The sequence below is a fragment of the Kogia breviceps genome, chromosome 5 (assembly GCF_026419965.1).
Source record: "Kogia breviceps isolate mKogBre1 chromosome 5, mKogBre1 haplotype 1, whole genome shotgun sequence".
Taxonomy (NCBI): Eukaryota; Metazoa; Chordata; class Mammalia; order Artiodactyla; family Physeteridae; genus Kogia; species Kogia breviceps.
Genome location: NC_081314.1, coordinates 45127822 through 45147995, shown reverse-complemented (window position 1 = coordinate 45147995; position 20174 = coordinate 45127822). Strand labels below are relative to the sequence as shown.

General features: G+C 39.7%; 1 protein-coding gene and 1 pseudogene across 3 annotated transcripts in view; one reads left to right on the top strand and one right to left on the bottom strand.

Annotated features, from left to right (window-relative positions):
- Positions 1–20174, bottom strand: part of SCHIP1 (schwannomin interacting protein 1) — a 799100-nt gene that overhangs the window by 176840 nt on the left and 602086 nt on the right. The gene's annotated exons all lie outside the window — the stretch shown is intronic.
- LOC131757488 (U6 snRNA-associated Sm-like protein LSm7 pseudogene) lies at positions 1550–1847 on the top strand (annotated as a pseudogene).

Below are 20174 nucleotides of genomic sequence, written 5' to 3'. Positions count from 1 at the left end.
ATAGAAGAAGATTTTGAAAACCAATTTCCTTCAATGCAAATGGTTAATGGAATAAGGTTTTTAGTCATTCAAACTATAAGCACCCTGGAACTTTATTTGATACTGTAGCTCAAATTCTTAAATCATTTGATTCTTTATGGATGATCCTCCTTTCCCTCCAGTCCAGGCAGAAAGGTACTACACTGGCTTTTAATCATTGGCTGAATTAAGATCAGAGGTATGAATTCAACTCAAGGTCCCAAACAAACGCCTTCTCCTTTACACCTCAGCACTCAGAGAATGGCAAACAGATGAAGAATAAATGCATGTAGTTTGTCAATTATACTGACAATTGTTTAAGAAAGATTGTCATTCTTATACTGATAAATGGAAATGCAAGAAAAATTGTATCATTGACTGGCTTTAACAAGCCTACTTAATAAGTCTACTTGTTTCAAGAGATCATCACAAACTCTTGTTATACTTTGGTTTAGAAAATAATCCTTTCACTGAACTGGAAAAAATATTTTTAAACTTTTAAAATGTATAAACCATGTATAATTAAATTCATGTGGTTGAACCTTGGAAAATTAAGTGCAGGAATGCAATTGCACTTTCAGTTTCAAATGCTGTACTCATTTTCTGAAAATTTCAATCAGAAACTAACATCAGGTTCTAAATTCACCTGCTAGGAGGAATCTGGGCAACTTATTTTCAGAGTGCGTTTTTTTTCTTTGTAGAATTCAGCTTAGCTTCTTGCTCTCAGTGACTGGCTCTCTCAGATATAGAGAGCTCTGCCCCACACATTTCAAATTAGGTTATGACTACATGGGCAATTACTTTACAGATGTTCTCTGCTTAACAGCAAATATATTTTTCCTTACCCATGTACGACACTTATAGGTTATTTGCTGAAAAGATCTCAAAAACATTATAAACATGTATGCTGCCATTTTGAACAAAATCAATTCAGGAACTACTCTTTTATAGAGTAATCTGGTCCAGTTCACTGTAGATAGTTTTATATATTTAGAACTTTTATCTTTTAGTCAAAGAAACCTCCAGATCATTCCTGGCTGCTGAGGGTCTCCTGCAGCATTACTAACGATGCTGGGTTTTGTATTTATTAAAATAATTTAATTTAGAATCTTATCTTTAGATTACAAAGAAGTATCAAAGCACAGATTATAAGTACTGTGCGAGTGATCACTGGTACTCAGCAAACCACCTTGTTTGTGATTATTTGGTAAAGATCAAGGTCACGGGCTTCCTTCCTCCAGCAGCCAAGCAGATAACCCAAGTATGTGAAGCAGGCTGGCCTGAGGGAGTATGTGTCCCTTCTAAAGGGAGCAGGGCTTCTTAATTCTGGTTAACAGCAGCCATACAGGAAAGTTAGTCCAAAGTGCCATTCTTTCACATTTGTCGACTCTTCCAGACAACCCCAAAACTCATATTTCTATTTGGAATTTCTTGATTAAAAACAAAAATGCCACGTGGGTCAAATGTCCTCAGCTTACCTGTTTTCAACCTCTGATATAAACCTAGATAGGCCTCGACGCGGCCGGGCAAGATGGTGGACAAAGAGAAGAAAAAGGAGAGCATCTTGGACCTGTCCAAATACATTGACAAGACGATCCTAGTGAAGTTCTAGGGAGGCCGAGAAGCCAGTGGAGTCCTGAAAGGGTTTGACCCCGCTGCTCAGCCTCGTGCTGGACGGCACCATCGAGTACATGAGAGACCTGACGACCAGTACAAACTCACAGAGGTCACCCGGCAGCTGGGCCTGGTGGTGTGCAGGGGCATCTCATCTGCCCGCAGGATGGCATGAAAGCCATCCCCAACCCTTCATTCAGCAGCAAGATGCCTAGAGGCCGGGGCCGCCCCTCCCCCAGGACTCAGGCCACCTGTAGGAACGGAACTTTCCTTTTTGTATAGCTTATGTGTTTGTAAAATGAATGTAGTAATTCATTGCTTTGCTTGTTTACTAAACAGACTAGGATTCCCTTCACCATGGACCATGTCTTAACCAATTTTTGTTTCCCCAAAGCCTAGAACAGTGCCTGGCATATAGCAGAGCACAAATATTTGCTAATAAACTGAGCTGATCTCTAGATAAATGAGGGCCAGAGAAGGGTATGTTTTTTTTAGAGCTGGATAAAGCTATCAAATCTTGTGGACACTTTGGAAAGTTAAACGTTCACAACTATTATAAACTGTGTCCGTTCCAGGCAGAACACTCCTTTTAGCGATCTGCAGACTTCAAAGCTCATTTTTATGGATGTGTTCTGTCAGGAGAAGATTAGGTTTGGCTTTATGTACTTTCATGGAGAAAAGATGGACAGAGGGTCTTAATTTATGTAAGAAAGTAAAAGGAACAGGCATTAAGTGAAATCCCATTATTATTTAGATTATTATACTTTCTTGGGATATAAGAAATATTATGACTGAATTAACAAATTACTTTGGTTTAGTCAGAATTTACTCACAAAGTGAGAACTGAGGAAAGCTTTCACTTTGCCTGTGGAGCATGTGATAAAATGAAAAAGAAATCAGGGGATTTCTTCAGCTCCTCTAGTGCCTCTGAAAACTGGTGATGAACCAAGGATTCAAGAACACTGACCAGTGGCACTACATGATGCTCTGGGGATTTCTGTTTAGCTAGGAAATGATTTTTTTATAATTCCCTTTTCATTACTACAAGTAGGTAAGCCCTCTTAAGCTCATGCATTATTTCAAGTCAACACTGATTTATTTCCCAGTTACGACTTTTAGGAAAATTTTCAGGATTCTGCAATGCCCTGACCTTTAGCCTAAGGCACCATCAGATGTGAGTTTTGATTGGAGTGGTTAAGAGCAGAGGCTCTGGACGCAGGCAGACCTGGGGTTGTAATGGAGCTGTACCACTTTCTAGCTGCCAAGTTATCAATACATACAAGCCTAAGTTTCATCTTCTATAAAAAGGGGATATTAATGCTTACTATATGGGATTGCTGTGAAGATTAAACGAGGTAGAGCAAATGCCTAGGCCAATGCCTGGCCCATGTAAACACCCAAAGAATGGAAGCACTATGGTTAATGTTATCATACTCTCATGCTCATCCTATGTCTCTAGCCCTATAGTTTCCACCAGCCATGGAGACATAGTCAGTTTATCATAAAATGGTATTTAATAGAGAACAGATATAATAAAATGATGAAGCAAAGTCAAATTTAATAAAGTCTACATAGTTTAATATAATAAAATGTTCCTGAGGGTATAATAAAATTATAGAGCTAGTAGGGGGTCTTAGGAGCAACCAAATCCAATCCCTCACTTTACAGATGAGATCACTGAGGCCCAGACAGGTTGAACAACCTTCTCTGAGCTCCTCCACATACTGAACAGGTGCATTGAAATGTGCACCCATGTCTGCCTTTGGCAGGGATGTTTTCCTCTACTGTGTATGCACTTGATAATGACTCACTTGAGATTTATCTTTTGGCCTTGTACTAATGACTGGGATTATGAAACAGAAATCAAAAATAAAAATCTCTCAGTTGTACTTCCTAGGCTTTCTGATGAAATGAAAGAATCAACAGAAAAAAAAGAGACATGCTTACAAAGTAGTGGGGACAGAGTCTTTCAGTAGTGGAGCCAACATCCGTTTCCCTTGCTGGTAGACAGGGTTTGGTTCCAGAGACTGTGTTCCTATATTTAAATGTTATGTTCAATGAAAGAACAAAAGGATTCAAAGAGTTCCCTTTGAAAATAATTAGAAAATTACCACTATAATACACAAGAGGAGTTTTGCTATATCTTCACATTTAAGATCTGTGAGTGGAGCAAGCAGAAAATGGAAAGCAAGGCACCATGACAGGCCACTGCTGAAAGGAGGTTTGTGTGACGCCAAAGGTGAGGTTTAAAGGTTGCTCACTTGCTTCTCTTTAACTATCCCTTTAATCTCTGTCTCTTGCTAATCATTATGCATAGACAAATATGATTATCAAATTTTAATTGCACCATCACAGACATGTATAAATAATGATAATAAAATAGCATTTGCAATCTGCTTTGGTAATTTTTGGACTGTAACTGTGCTTTAATTTGTTCAAATGAAATACATTTGATTTGTCTTCAGAGTAGTTATTATTCTATGCAACTTTTTTCCCTAGATTATCCATTCCAGTACTGTTGTTCTAAAAACTTGGTTGGTGCATATTAATACCATAATAATTTTAATCTTTCAATATTTTATATTCAGACAGTTTTTTGAATTAAACTTGGTTGTATTTCACACTGTTCATTCAGTTATTCACTCACATTCATTCATTGACTCATTCATTCATTCAATAAAATGATCAAAGCACCTACTCTGGTTCAGGCATGAGCTTAGACCCTGGTGATACAGAGGTAAATAATGTACGGCTCTTGCCTCTTTAGACCTACTGTCTAATGGCATCATATTCATCCTCTTGGCCTTAATTAACTACAACATATATGCTAGTGACTTTCAGATATCTATTTCCAGACTGGTCTTCATCTTCTTCTCTGAACTTTAGGTCCATGCATATTCAAATGTCCACTGGACAACTTTACTTGTTTGTTTCCCTCAAAATCTATGTGTCCCAAACTGAGCTTTTTTCTTTCTCTTAAAATTGCCTCTCCATCCAAACATTCCCAATTATCGGAATGATACCTACGATCCTCTAAATCCAGAAATTTGGGATTATCCCTGACTCCCTCTCCCTCATGTCTTTTTTTCTAATAAGTCAATGAATCCTGTCAATTCTACCTCCCAAGCAGCTTTAAAATTTGTCCACATTTCTTCACCTCTACTGGTACTATCTAGTTTCATCTACTATCATCTCTCATTTGGATTAGTAACAGTGTCCTAATTCGGGTCCCTGCATTTAACCCCTTCCTGATCTCCCCAACCACTCCATTCTCATGGGCTGCCACAGCGATCATTCTAAAAGGCAAGTCTGATCATGTCACTCCCTTCTTATCGTATTCTGATCAATGGCCTTCCCATTATTTGGGGGATAAGAACCTAAATTCCTTAAAAAGGCTTCCACAGCCCTCCACTCGCCCAAGCCTCTACCGCCTCTCCAACTTGGTGTCTTGCCAGACTGTCTCCATTTGTAGTGAACTCCTTTCACTACAAATGCATGTGCTCTCTCATTCTTAGGTCTTCCATAGGCTGACTCTTTTCCTAGAACATGCCTCAGCCTCAGCTGAAGGAAGGCTCCCTAGAGAAGCCTTTTCTGACCTTCTGGCTGGTGTTAAGAGACCCATAACCTGCAGAACCTTCCACTTTCCCTCCTATGACACTCACCCACTTTATCGTTATTTCTCAGGTGTCTTTCTTCCTTCCTAGACTGTAAGAACTGGAGAGTAGAAAACTTGCCTAAGTTGCCCACTATCGTATGACATATGGTAAATAAATATTGGTTGAATAAATGAATGAGGCTGACAAAATGAATGTTATCTATGATTGATGCTCTAATACAGGTATTCATAGAATGCTTAGGAGCGCAAATGAAGGACATCTAAATTGGAGTTATGGTTCAAGGAACACATATACTGCTCTTAGCACAGTGTACAACACACAGTAAATGGAGTCTGAAGGATCAGGAAGATCAATGAGAGTTAATTTGACTATTCATGGTGAAGGGTGGTAAAGTATGCCACCCCAAAGTGTGCCCCTTTGGCAGAGTTATTTTGAGCTGATTATTTTGAGAAACAGCAGACAGAGGAAAAGCTTTGAAAACAGAGTAGAATTTACCCTTTTATAAGGGAAATTTATATGTATAAAGGAAATCTCCATTTATTAGAGTCTCTCTCTCTTTCTTTTCCTTTCCCTACCAGGGAGAGGAAGATGACTCTAAATCACTAGAAACTCTTATGAATGGAGATTTAAAAGAATGTAAATCTACATAACAAACCTTCCTGCTCATGGTCTTCTCCCCATAACTGGCCTCCTCCACACCATTTTCTTTTCTTTTAGCTTAAGGTGGTATTTAAGCCTGGATTCTAAAGCTACCTCTCTGAGAGTTACTTATTTTTCCCTGGGCAGCTCTCATGTATACATGTTAATAAACTTGTTTGCTTTTATTAGTCTGCCTTTTGTTACAGCTGAGAAGTTAGAAGGACAGAGGGAAAGTTAATTTTTCCTCCCCTACGATGAGAAGAAGGGCTTTCCAGGAGGAGGCGGTACATGTGAAATAGCACAGGTATGAATCAGCAGAAGTTACAGGAGCCACACACTGTTCTTTCTATATGGTTGGAATAAAGAGTGCATGGGTGGATGGTAGGTTGCTGGGAAAGGAAGCTACTAATGGAAGCAAGATCTGATCATGAACCATGTGTCATAAACCAAGGAGTTTGAATGTTATTCTGAAAGCTGTGGGGATTCAGGCCAAGAAGTGACATATATTTTGGAAAAAATTCCATGGTTGCTTCTGGAGGGATGAATTTGATGGATGGAGGTGGGGGCACCAGTATGGTGTGTGGTGATGGGTGGTGGTAGATTAGACTAATCAGTGAGGGGGTAGGGCAATAATTCAGGCCAGAGGCGATAAGTACCTAAATAAGGCAGTGACAGGAAGATAAACCCATAGGGCTTGGTGACAGAGGGGATAAGGAAGGGTTAGTGAGCAGGGAGGGCCTTCGATCATTTCTAGGATTCTGGTTCGGGTGAACTTATAGATGGTGTCTTTTCTTTGTAAGTTCAGGCTGGTTTGGGGGGAAGATAAAGAAGGTAATGAATTGTATGGGACATGGAGACATTTACCAAAAAAGCAGTGAGATGAATAGTGGCTAGATCCTCATACAAATACCAGAGTGCTTATTTAACCAGGATGTAGCCAAGGAGGCTCAACTCTTGAGTCCCAAACTAACTCCTTGAACCCTATCAGGCCCTGAACTATTGAGACAAAAGCCACATAGTGCCTTGGATCTCCCTGTCTCTTGAAGACTTCAAAATCCTCAGTGAGAAGAGGAATGAAGGAAGAAAAAAAGGAAACTGGATGAGGGATGGAGCAGCTGGGTGTGAGAAGCTGGGAGGTAGGGTTGAGATGAAAGTGGGGATCAAGTTGTGATTTATTTGGTAAGAGGAAAGGACACGGAGAATAAGCAAGAGTGGGGACTCTGGAGGAAGGATCAGTAGTAGGGCAGGGGGACTTCCCTGGTGGCGCAGTGGTTAAGGATCCACCTGCCAATGCAAGGGACATGGGTTCGAGCCCTGGTCTGGGAAGATCCCACACACTGCAGAGCAACTAAGCCTGTGTGCCACAACTACTGAGCCTCCGAGCCACAACTGTTGAGCCCACATGCCACAACTACTGAAGCCCGTGCTCCTCAACAAGAGAAGCCACTGCAACGAGAAGCCTGCGCACCACAATGAAGAGTAGACCCCGCTCACCGCATCTAGAGAAAACCTGCACACGGCAGCAAAGACCCAACACGGCCAAAAAAAAAAAAAAAACATAGGGCAGTACCTGGGGAGGTAAATGAAAGCCTGTAATGGAAGAGGAAAACATGGCAGTGGCTATGCTAAAGTCATATTAGGGGTTTGGTAGCTGAGAACGACCTAAGAGTGAGAACGTTTAACACTATTCACTTTGCTGTGGGTCCTTTACAGACCCCCATTCAAGGCACTTAAGACAGGGTCAGCATAGGGCCTATAGTGCTCAGCGCAGCCCCTTGCATATGGTAGGCACTCTACAAATATTTGTTGGATGTATTCATAAATGAACACCAAAGGTGCAAACAGTGGTTTCCTTTAGGAGGAATTCTTGCCACGAAAACTATGGAGCAAGAAACTCTAGAATTTGGGGGATGGAGCTTGTCTTTCACGGTGGGGACAAGTCTTCTAAATAACTTGGTGGCCTGTTAATTGCACTACACAGCAATCAGTCAAGCACTGGGGCCTGCTGTGGTAGATACAGTTAGCCCAATCAACCAAGCTATCAAGAATCTCAAAGCAATTGAGCAGCTCAGTTGGATGGGACTGAAGTGCTGTTGCGTTAACCCCAGATACCTGGTTTCAAGGAAAATTGAGCTGAAATATCCCCTTATTCTATCAATCTCATTTCTGGAATTAGCAGTGGGCTCAAGAGAAGACTCCTTTCCTGAATCAGTGACAAGTCTCTTAGTTGTAAACTTAGCAGATTTGGGTTATTTGAACATGTGATCATTTAACTCTTTAAAAAATGTGCGAGAGGTCATAATTCTCATTATAAAAGTATTTTACTACAATGCCTGGGAATTGAAAGGCCTTGCAAAAGGCTCTGTTGATTCCAAGCGTAAAGGTTAAGTATATCATGATGTGATGAAAACCTAGGTCTTACAGAAGAGACCTTATCTATACACAGGTGTGTGTGTGCCTATATTCACCTACTTGTACTCACCATGGGCCTGAATTTACTACCACAGGCTGAATAAAGCACAAAGTGAGGAGTCAAGTGAGACAGAGCTGTAGTTGCTGTGGAAACCATAGCACTGATCTTCATGAAACATGTACCCTGAACTCTAACACTCTGTAAATGACTTAATAATGGATAGATTCACTTTTCAAAAACAATCTCAAAAACTTATTAAACTGAAATCTTAAAAATGGGAAGGTTCTATAGTTTTGTTTTTGTAAATTTCAGCTCTAGGTGAATCCTTTTTTCATAGCTAAATCTCTGATAATTGGAGGATTTTGTTGTTTGCTTTAAATACAGATGTACAAAATAGAGGCTGATTCCATAGGACTGATATAGGCTCTATCAGTAGTTACAATCAGAGATATGCTAAAAAACTTATGGATATTCCAGTGTATTCTTTTTTTTTTTTTGAGGTATGCGGGCTTCTCACTGTTGTGGCCTCTCCTGTTGCGGAGCACAAGCTCCGGATGCGCAGGCTCAGCGGCCATGGCTCACAGGCCCAGCCGCTCCGCGGCACGTGGGATCTTCCCAGACCGGGGCACGAACCCGCGTCCCCTGCATCGGCAGGCGGATTCTCAACCACTGCGCCACCAGGGAAGCCCTCCAGTGTATTCTTAACGTGTTTTCCAGTTGGTCTTCGGGAACATTTCAATTCTAGCTGAAAGAGGCACTGTACTCTCTAGTCTAAAACATTAACGGTCAGCATACCAAAAGTGGCAGCTAATTTACGTATGTTGGGACCCAATTAATCCTTTCTGATGACTTTATCTACTTGGTTTATATCCAAGACTGCTGGCAGGAAAATCATCTCTGTGTTTCTTTCCAAATATAAAGTTGGCAGATTTCACCTGCTTCTCTTTATATATATTTTTATCCTCAAAGGAAAGATCTTAGAGTTTTTGTGAAAAACAGTTACTCCTTCAATGAAACCCAAACTATTTTTAATAATGATAAATGTTGTAATATTTTTAGGTGATGAGTAGAGTCATTTTTGAACTGTCAATGTATGGCATGATTTTTTATTAAAAAACAAAACCCTCCCTAATGACATTTAGGGGTGACATAATCATGGTAACAGTATAGCCCTGTTAATTTTGAGATTAAAAGAAAATGGATTCTATCTTCATAGCTACTAGCCAAAGTAAATATATCTTTGTTCCAAATCTTCTGTTATCTCAATAACACTATTTTTGACCTGTGTTATGAGAAATGCATGGTAAATTAATACAATTTGCCAGTGGCCTGCTCTTGAAACCTATGGGCTGATCGAAAAACCTTATATAACAAAACTCTATGGCTCACACATTTTTGCCGCAGGATAAGTTTATTATACCAAGTTCATTGTTAAACACTTTTTCTTTTTGTAGAGACTGGATAAGAAAAGTTGTTGATGCAGCAGAATAATATTTTGAAATATTACTGACTGTATTTTTCCTTCTCTTTAATTTCCCTTTACCCTCAGCCTGAGAGAAATATACATCTTAGAGAAGGGAGAACACAAGCTGGTAAAAACGGAGTCATACTCTTAGCTTTGAGTTTTCAAAGACAGTCTTCAAAGCCAGAGCTTTCAACGCTGAGAGCAAGATTCTTGATAAGAGAAAGTTTTTTATTGTTAGTATTTGTTTGTGGTTTCCATTTCAAAAGTTTGAATATCAAGACAAAGCATGGAGGTCTCAGAGCATAGAGTTGATACAATAAACATAAAACAGGAAAAAGTTCTTCAATAAGCACAGAATATTTTCCTGCAGTGTGAGAGGAGACAGAAGCATTTCTGGAATAGATGAGAGGGAGAGGAGAAAAGAGAGCTCTCTTTCCCATTCTGATTGAGTCTGGGTAGGGAGGGGAGTGGGGTCGTGAAAGACAAAATGTCCAGAAAAGTTTGGATCTGACTGAGAGGCGATTTTTGCCCCACTTCTTGTCTGGAAAAATAGAGCTCCCTAGGTGAGGTTTTAGGCAGAGAGGACCTGAGGCTGTCCCATGGAGATTGTATGGCCCCAGAAGGTAGGCCAGCAGCTGGGAATTTTCCATGTTTTCTAGAGGCACAGGCTAGGACTTACAGTTGGGATGAACAAGAGTTATCTGAGTGAACAGAGTGCAGAAGTGAGTGTGGGGGCTTTGATGGTGGGTACAACTGAGGAGAGAGGCCAATGAATGCCTAAGGAGGGGAGAAAGCAGGATTAGAATCCAGAAGAGGACAGAAAACCTCACAGACCAAACCACCATCCAAGGATGTACAAAGCCCTGGAACTTATATAGTTCTGAGTTACTGAGTACTGATTACTGAATATTTACCCCAAGGAGACTAAGTGTAACCTGGAGATGTAATCAATACATTTGAAATTCCCACATCAGCAGAAATAAGGGCTCAGGAGGTTCAATTATGGAGAAAAAGACATTTATCTTTTTATATTAATTATTGTATTTTTTAATCTCCAGAGATTCTATTTGAACTTTAAAAAAAAAGTGCTCTGACAATTTTATAGATTCATGCTCCTTTCAGATATTTTCAAGCTTTAAAATTTTCTTTAACTATGACAAGCATTTTCTTTTAATAATCTGAATGTGGTAATTCCAATATTTGAAGTTTCTGAGTGTCTGATTCTGCTGTCTGTTCTTCCTACTGGTTCTTGCTCCTGCTGCCTTGTTTCTTTGTGTGCTTGGTTCCCTTTCATTCTGCGCTGCTCATACCGCTTGAGAAAGTATAAGCTGAGGACTCTCAAAGGCTCAATAAGATGAGCTTTATTTCTCCTCTGGAGAAAGTTTGCACTTGCTTCTTTTGGGGGCTTGAGTAGACAGTCTGGTACCACTCTAAACTAGATTTTGGGCAGTGATACAAATTTGGGGCTGTACATTTTAGGCTTCAAATATTCCTATGGTTACAGCCTCTTGGGGTCTGGGTTTCCTTTAATTTTTTTACTGCTCTGCTCTGTGCTGGATTAAAGCAACTCTTTCCATGGCTCTCTGAGTGGGGTGGGAGGGGATGAGCTGACCTCTGTGTTCCACTTTAATATGGGGTTCTCCTATTATACTCTCCACATTTGGTGCGCCCTGGGATCTGATTTCCATTCCTCTCACCCCAGGAATCCATTGAAGCCACAGCTCAGTTTCATAGTCCAAATAGGCAAATGCCCTTGGAACAAAAGCAGTTCCTAGTGCTTGGCCTACTTTTCTTTGTTCTCATCTATTCTGGGCCTGGTAATGCCTTACTATGTTTTGGCTTACTGATGTTTTTTAATAAGATGAAAATAGATTTTATTCAGTACTTTTAGTAATTTTCAATAGGAGGATTGGTCTGACTAAATTAGCTCAGCATTGCTGGACATCAGAAGTCATGCCTGAGTTATGTGAGTGTGAAATTCATGCTCACTAGATCTATGGTGAGGTAAGAAAAAAAAATTAAAAAATGTTCTCAACTCTGGAATGGATCAAGAGAACTGACAGAATAGTACTGTTCCTTTCTAAAAGCTCCTTGTAGTTTTGGCAAATCAAGCAAACTGGTTGGGTATGTTTGGGAATTTAAGCAAGTTCTTTTCATAAGGGTAGTAGAGCTATTTAAGAAAAAAGTATGAGACAAATTTAATGGTATCATGCTGATTACAGAATTAAAAAATCGCAAATAATTGTCATTTACATTTTCCCCTTAAATTTTGGGTCTTTGATTCTAAACAGAATCTGGAACATAAGTAGAGAGCAGATAAATTGTTATTCAGAATTAATTTTCAAGGAACAAGAAAATAAAAACCAGAGGTTTTGAAGACATGAAATAGCTTTGTCATGAGTTTTGTGTCATGTTTGCTATAATGGCTTTAATTGAATTATTATTACTAAGTCCTTTAAAAAGATACAAAACCAGTAGGAGACCAAGTTCCTATTGCAGAACTTGGAATCTCTTTGGCGAGGACATGCACATAAAAATGTAAGCTCCACAAGGGGCAAGGACTTTCATCTGTTTTGTTCACTACTGTATTTCCAGGGCTGAGTGCAGATCCTGCTATGTAGTAGTGGCTTGATAAATATTTGTTGAATGAAGGAAACAACTCAGATGGGTATAACTTAACAATGAGAAAGAAACTGACCCCACTTGCAGCGACTTGACCTGAGCTCCAGATGACACGAACAACTCTGAGGTTGGACAGTTAGGTGAGACCCAGCTGCATCTTGAGAAAGGTTTTGAAATGTGATGGATAGACCATGCACTGTTGATAAGGAAGCCTTGCAGTGGGCGAGATGGGGAAGGGTTTCACACAAAGGAAATAAAGCGTTTGCAGACAGAAAAGGGATATAGTAGATTTAATCTAGGACAGTGTTTTTAAAAAATTTGTTCTATCTACCAGAGTCTTATCTCCAAATAAATTTTATGAGGAAGCACAGTGGAGCTCTGGTTGGAATTGGGATGGAGAGCCTGTAAGCCAATGTTCCACTCTGCCCTCCCCCACTGCAGTGGCAGCCCCTTTGGTTCTCGATGGAACCTCGAGAGCTTTGCTGAGTAGTTTGAAGGCAGCTTATCTTGGCCCAAGTGGACAACTGGGCTGGGGAGGAGTTGGGGACAAGGCCAGTGAGAAGACACTGGGGAGACAGAGGGAAGGCCTTTCATCAAGGGACAATTCTAAATATAATGAGGTGATCCAAAGGAACCATGCTATATTTATCATGGTAGCATGATAAATGTAGACCTTTAGGAGTGATCCAAAAATGATAGAAGAAAAGCACAAGGGTAGGACATCAGCTAAGAGACAGTTGCAGTGACACAGGCACAAGCTGTGAAGCTCTGAACTTTAATGTTCATGGGACTTATCTAGGTAGTTTATTTAAAATGCAGATTCCTAATTCCTACTTCCAGAAATTTTGAATCAAGAGGTTTGCAATGGGGCTCAGAAATAGGAATTGTAACAAGCATCCTTGATAATTCTGATGCGAGATCAAATTTAGAGAAATAGTTATAACTGAATATTTCTCACTTCTACTCTCCTCCTCTGTTAATTTTAGAGTTAAAAGTATTAGGGACCTAGAGATTATCATACTAAGTGAAGTAAGTCAGACAAAGACAAATATCATATGATATCATTTATATATGGGATCAGTCATAAAAAAGAACAAAATAATGCCACTTGCAGCAACATGGATGGACCTAGAGATTCTAATACTGAGTGAAGTAAGTCAGATAGAGAAAGACAAATATCATATGATATTGCTTATATGTGGAATCTAAAAAAATGGTACAAATGAACTTATTTACAAAACAGAAATAGAGTCACAGATGTAGAAAACAAACTTATGGTTACCAAGGGGGAAAGGAGGGGAAGGATAAATTGGGAGACTGGGATCGACATATACACACTACTATACATAAAATATAACTAATAAGAACCCACTGTATAGCACAAGGAACTCTACTCAATACTCTGTAATGACCTATATGGGAAAAGAATTTATAAAAGAGTGGATATATGTATATGTATAACTTATTCACTTTGCTGTACAGTAGAAACTAACCCAACATTGTAAATCAACTATACTCTAGTAAAAATTAATTAAAAAAATTATATTAGGGATATAGAGATTATCATACTATGTGAAGTAAGTCATACAGAGAAAGTCAGATATCATATATCACTTATATGTGGAATCTAAAAAAATGACACAAATAAACTTATTTACAAAATGGAGATAGACTCACAGACATAGAAAACAAACTTATGATAACCAAATGGGAAAAGGGGTGAAGGGATAAATTAGGAGTCTGGGATTAACAGATACACACTACTATATATAGAATAGATAAATAACAAGGACCTAGTGTATAGCACAGGGAATATAGGGAACTATATTCAATATCTTGTAATAACCTGTAATGGAAAATAATCTGAAAAACAATATATAAACATACATATATATGTATGTATATATATATATATATATATATATATATGAATCACTTTGCTGTACACCTGAAACTAACACAACTATACTTCAATGAAAAAAGTATATTAAGAATAAGGAGGAAGGAACGACTTAAGTCAGCACCATCTTATTTATTTTTTTTAACATCTTTATTGGAGTATAATTGTTTTACAATGGTGTGTTAGTTTCTGCTTTATAACAAAGTGAATCAGTTATACATATACATATATCCCCATATCTCCTCCTTCTTGCATCTCCCTCCCACCCTCCCTATCCCACCCCTCTAGGTGGTCACAAAGCACCAAGCTGATCTCCCTGCGCTACGTGGCTGCTTCCCACTAGCTATCTATTTTACAGTTGGTAGTATTTATAAGTCCATGTCACTCTCTCACTTCGTCCCAGCTTCCCCATCCCCTTCCCCGTGTCCTCAAGTCCATTCTTTACGTCTGCATCTTTATTCCTGTCCTGCCCCTAGGTTCTTCAGAACCATTTTGGTTTTTTTTTTAGATTCCATATATATGTGTTAGATACGGTATTTGTTTTTCTCTTTCAACAGCACCATCTTAAATTGAAGGCATCAGTGGAATATACAAATGAAACAATGGTTTGAATGTCAGTTGTGGAATTTGAGCCCAAAGGGAATTTTATAAGGATTGTGTTGGTAGAAGTAACTGCGGTTGCCAAGGGACCCAGCTCAAGTAGGGTCGTGCTCAGATTACATGCTTTGTCTGGTGTGCTTAGGTCACCAGATGGTCAGTCCATTTCAGTCATTTCTCTGTGATAATGTCCTCTGGGGATGTCTAGAAGAAGTACATAGTTTCCTTCTAAGATCTAGATTTTCAAAGATTTAGTATATAGCCCAGTCATCTACTGTTTTGAATTTATCATCCACAAATTCATTTAAACTCGTTGATTTTTTTTTTCGTAGTTCATTAACATCACTGTAACCCAAATATAAATGGGCATGAAGTAGTCAAGCAGCTGAACTCTGACGAGATGCACCAGCCACTTTCTCATGTTTCTGAGCTGGAGCTGAGGTCTTTCCTGAAGTCATTTCATGCTCATCTGGCTTTCCTGGCAATTATTCAACCTTAGCAGTATCTTCTTCAGACACTCAGTATTCACTTAATATGGTAAAGAAAAGGAAAGGAAAGAAAACTGATATTTATTGAGTGTTCACTATGTACTAGGTCTTTTAAATATGTTATCTCATTGAGAGGTTGGATTATTTTTATTTTAATGATGAGGAAACTGAGACTCAGAAAGGATAAGTAACTGAGGTTTAGAGAAGTGAAGTGAGTTGCTTAAGATACCTTTCAGCAAGACAACAGAGGAAATTAAGCAGGAAAGGAAATAGAAAAGAGAAAGTTTTGATCACTGGTGGCCATTAAGAATGTCTCCAGCTATTGAGAATAATGTGTATTCTCTGCTGGAGAGTTTGGGCTCCTGTGGAAGTTTCCTTGTGCAAGATCCAGCATCCTCTTCCTGGAGGCTCCATGCAACACTCAGAGGGCTACTCCCTATCTTCCTACAATCTCCCCAGGCACATGTGCAGACTGTAGGGACAGGGTTCAGACTTACCCTTCCAGAAATGTTCTAATCCAGACCCTCTCTTTTTTAGACAGAGTGAGCAGTGGGGCAGAGGTGGTGGTGATTTGCCTAAAATCACAGAGAAAGATAGTAACAAGGTTGGGAGCAGAAACCAGACCTCTTAGCCCCTGAGCACCTCCCTGTGCTAAACCAAGACAACGTGGGCTTCCATTTGCTCCTTTGAAAGTCTAGCTATGAAATCAATGGGGAGCATAGAGATGCTTTTGACCAAGAACTAAAGATGAGGAACGTGTCCCGGAATTGCAGGACTCCGGTTAGAGAGCGTGGTTAGAGCAGTGCTTCTGCACCAGGTTCTAGGGAAGCTGGCTGAATGCTTGCTCCCTTAGATGGTCACCATGTGGTCCAGGAAGAGTTCTTCTTTTTTTTTTTATTTTTATTTTTATTTTTTTTTGCGGTACGCGGGCCTCTCACTGTTGTGGCCTCTTCCGTTGCGGAGCACAGGCTCCGGACGCGCAGGCTCAGCGGCCATGGCTCACGGGCCCAGCCGCTCCGCGGCACGTGGGATCTTCCCGGACCGGGGCACGAACCCGTGTCCCCTGCATCGGAAGGCGGACTCTCAATCACCACGCCACCAGGGAAGCCCGAGGAAGAGTTCTTGATGATCAAAGTTTGGGAGAGCTAGATTAAAGTTATATAAGTGCCTTTTCTAAGAATGCATATCTATATATATGAATATATACATGAATCACTTCGGTGTACACCTGAAACTAACACAACATTGTAAATCAACTATACTTCCCAAAAAAAGTGCCTTTTCTGAAAGATCTCTCAGAACCTTTAATATATTAATGTGATACTCAAACTCCAAGATGTGTCTATTAAATACATCTGTGGACAGGCTCCCCTTCTCACAGCCTCCCCACCTCCTTTCCCTGACCTAGCACAGAACACCTATTAGTAGCACATGGCAAGGTCTGCGGAACATAGTTTGGGTAACATCAAGTTATGTCAAGTCGAGTAACTAAATTGGAAGATTTTTTTCAAAGTCCAACTGACAACAGGTACAGTGAAAAGAAGAGACTAGGGAAGTAGTCCAGAAAGAAGGGAAACTACCCCTGAAGAAGTAAACTGTGGTATATCAGTAACCTAATGGAATATTCTTCAGGCACAAAAATGTGATAATTTTGAGAATGCTAAGATAATGTGGGTAATGTTTATAGGCTATCATTAAGCAGGGAAAAAACCCCTAAAAATACAAAATTTTATCTATGCTATGATTGCAACTGCATGAAAAATTACATGTGCTTGTGATCAGGAACTAGAAGAAAATATGAAATAATGAAATCAATCTTTATTAGGGCCATAGAGTCTCCAAAGGCTTGAAAATATTCTATTACTTGTGATGATGTTAGTTTTACAATAAAGAGTAAAATAAAGAAACCTCACCTGAGAATTAATTTTCCCTTTCTTTTTCATTAAAATTTTTTTTTCTCTTCCTCATTCTCTGGGAACCTAAACCTTCTGCAGGATTATAAGAAGTTCGGGGAAATGCTGTTATGCTTGCTTCTCCCACCAAAGATAAAAAAGAAAATAGAGAAGAAAGTTCTCATTAAATTGTGCAACTTTCATTTGCTGCAAGGAGATTAACCCTGAGTGTCCAGACCTTGTGTGACATATAGTTACCATGGCACCTGCAGATCAGGAGACACCGAGGGATCCGTGGCCATTTCTTAATGTACACAGTACTTTGCCCTTTCCTTTCAGATAAATTAGACAAGTGAGTAACCAAACCAAAATTCTGAAAGTTGATATTTGGAACATATGTAGCTATATACTGTCTTTAGGATCTTTAGTTATAATGATAAGAAAAATTTTAAAAGTTTTAAAATAAATATTTTTAGACTGAGCAGAAGAGAAATAGAATGCTATTCTTCCCAGGTCATGCTATTCATGTTATACTGTGTAAAAAAAGAATATTTTTTTTTCTCTTTTTTTTATTTTTTCTTTTTCTTTTTTTTATTTTTTTCCTTTTTTTTTATTTTTGCGGTATGCGGGCCTCTCACTGCTGTGGCCTCTCCCGTTGCGGAGCACAGGCTCCGGACGCACAGGCCCAGCGGCCACGGCTCACGGGCTCAGTCGCTCCGCGGCATGTGGGATCCTCCCGGACCAGGGCACGAACCCGTGTCTCCTGCATCGGCAGGCGGATTCTCAACCACTGCGCCACCAGGGAAGCCCAAAAAAGAATATTTATCGTTGTAACAAATAGCTTTAATAGTAGGAGGTGAGGCAAAGCATACACTAAGTGTTTTAACATATCTACTCACAAAAACTTATTGCAAGCCTAGCATGTGCCAGGTGCTGGGGATACGGGGTGAAAAATCCCTGTTTTCATGGAATTTATATTGTAATGGGAAGACATACAATAAAGTAGGTAAATCAGTAAAGTATTCTGTGCATTCCACAAGGAGAAAAATAAAGCGAAGAAGGGAGATAGGCAATGTGAGACGGAAGATCTCAAAGAAAAGGTAGCATTTCAGCAAAATATCTGAAGGAGAGAGGCTTGTGGTGGAACACTCCAGGTAGAGGCCAGCAAGAGCAGAGACCCTGGGGTGAGAGTGGGCCTGGTGTGAGGAAAGAGAGCGATGCCGGTGAGGGGCGGGGGTTGAGTAGACTCTTGCTGTCAGGGTGTAGGGAAGGATCGGCAGGAAACAGAACAGTAGTGCATTAAGAAAATGCACACTTCTACAAATGGATGGACAATGTTGAACATCCCATGAGCCCTGCACTCCTGAAAATGGTGATAGTTAAGAAATCTCCCTCCTCTTTTGTGTTCCTGGAAATGACTTACCGTAAAGGACCATCCTTCCTCATGTGACTTAGACAAGGCACATGGATGACTCCCTTGTCTACCTATAACAGGTAGACAGACACAGACTCTCTGAATGCCCATCTTTGTTTCGTAACTGATTAGCGAAACCGTTTGTCTCCCTGTTCCTGACTGATGGAGACTTTCTCATCATAGAAGCATCCCAACCGGAAAATCACTCCCTCTGTAACATGTCTACTCCTCCCTACACAAGTCCAAGGGGAAACCACGATGCCAAGATGCTCTGACTTTCAGATCTGGGGTGCTCTCCTGATTGCAATCAGAAGAATAAAAGCATTTTCTTCCTTGCTCCAGTTTTTGGATCTCTGACAGGGTATTAGGCATATTATAAAACCATAAGAGGGATTTTCCCCCCTCATAACACATTTGCCAACAAGCCCTCTCTAAATTTAAAATTAACTCTCTTGGGTTGAAATCACCTTCAGGAAGCCTTGAAGAGCAGAGACAGTCATGATTCAAATTTAATTACTAAATTCTGAAGTCATATTCTGTGAGGATTAAATTGGGAGTTAGAGGAAACAGTTCATCAATAGAATCCTTTGGGCAATGTTCAGTATTGAGAAAGTAAGTTTCTCCTCTGCCAGTCAGTGTCATTGATCCAGTAACTAATTAAGTTTAAATTAGCCTATTTTCTTTTACTGGATTATTTATTATATGGGATATTTTACTGTATTTACTGGTCTTAATTATAAATAGATAATTTATAAAATTAAAAATATACTTCATCAGTGTTAATAAATTTTTGCTAATAAAACTTTTCACCAATTAAAAAATATTCTTATCTATGTTGTTCCTAAAATATGTCTATAATAGCTGGCAGCTGAAATTACTCGCTTTGTTCAACTAGAGTTTTTTGAAATAGTCAATTGCAATTGAAAGCATGAGAAGGAAACTATCAATCATTCGTACTGTAGTATGAATTAGTGTCTGCAGACTCCTTTTCTTTCACTTGGATAAAATCATCTTCAATGAGGAAATGGGACTTTATAACAAAGTTGTGGGTGAAGGACAGACTAGGACAATTTATGGGGATGCAGATTTGGGTGAGAATGCTGTCCTCCAGCAGAGATTTTGGGTAGCTAGCGATAGCCAAAAAGCTATGGGTTCAAACGAGGATGAGGTGGACACAAAAGGCAGATGAGATTTATTGGGTAATGTTCCTGCTCCAATTCCTAGAGCCTTCACAGGTTTGTAAAATAACTAGGGCAATAGGAACACATCTGATAAAGGTCCTTCTTTCAGAAATGGCCTTTGAGCAACCCCACATGTACACATTGAGAATTCTCTCTGTTCAGTACAACTGAAGGACTGAGATGTAATTGGGAAGTAGATTAGCAGGGTGTGCAGACACAGGTGATGCTGTAAAAAGAGGATCCTCACCAGCACTGGAGATTTCCCTAGGCACTCCCACTCTGCAACACTGTTGGGCCCCAGGACAGGAGTACAG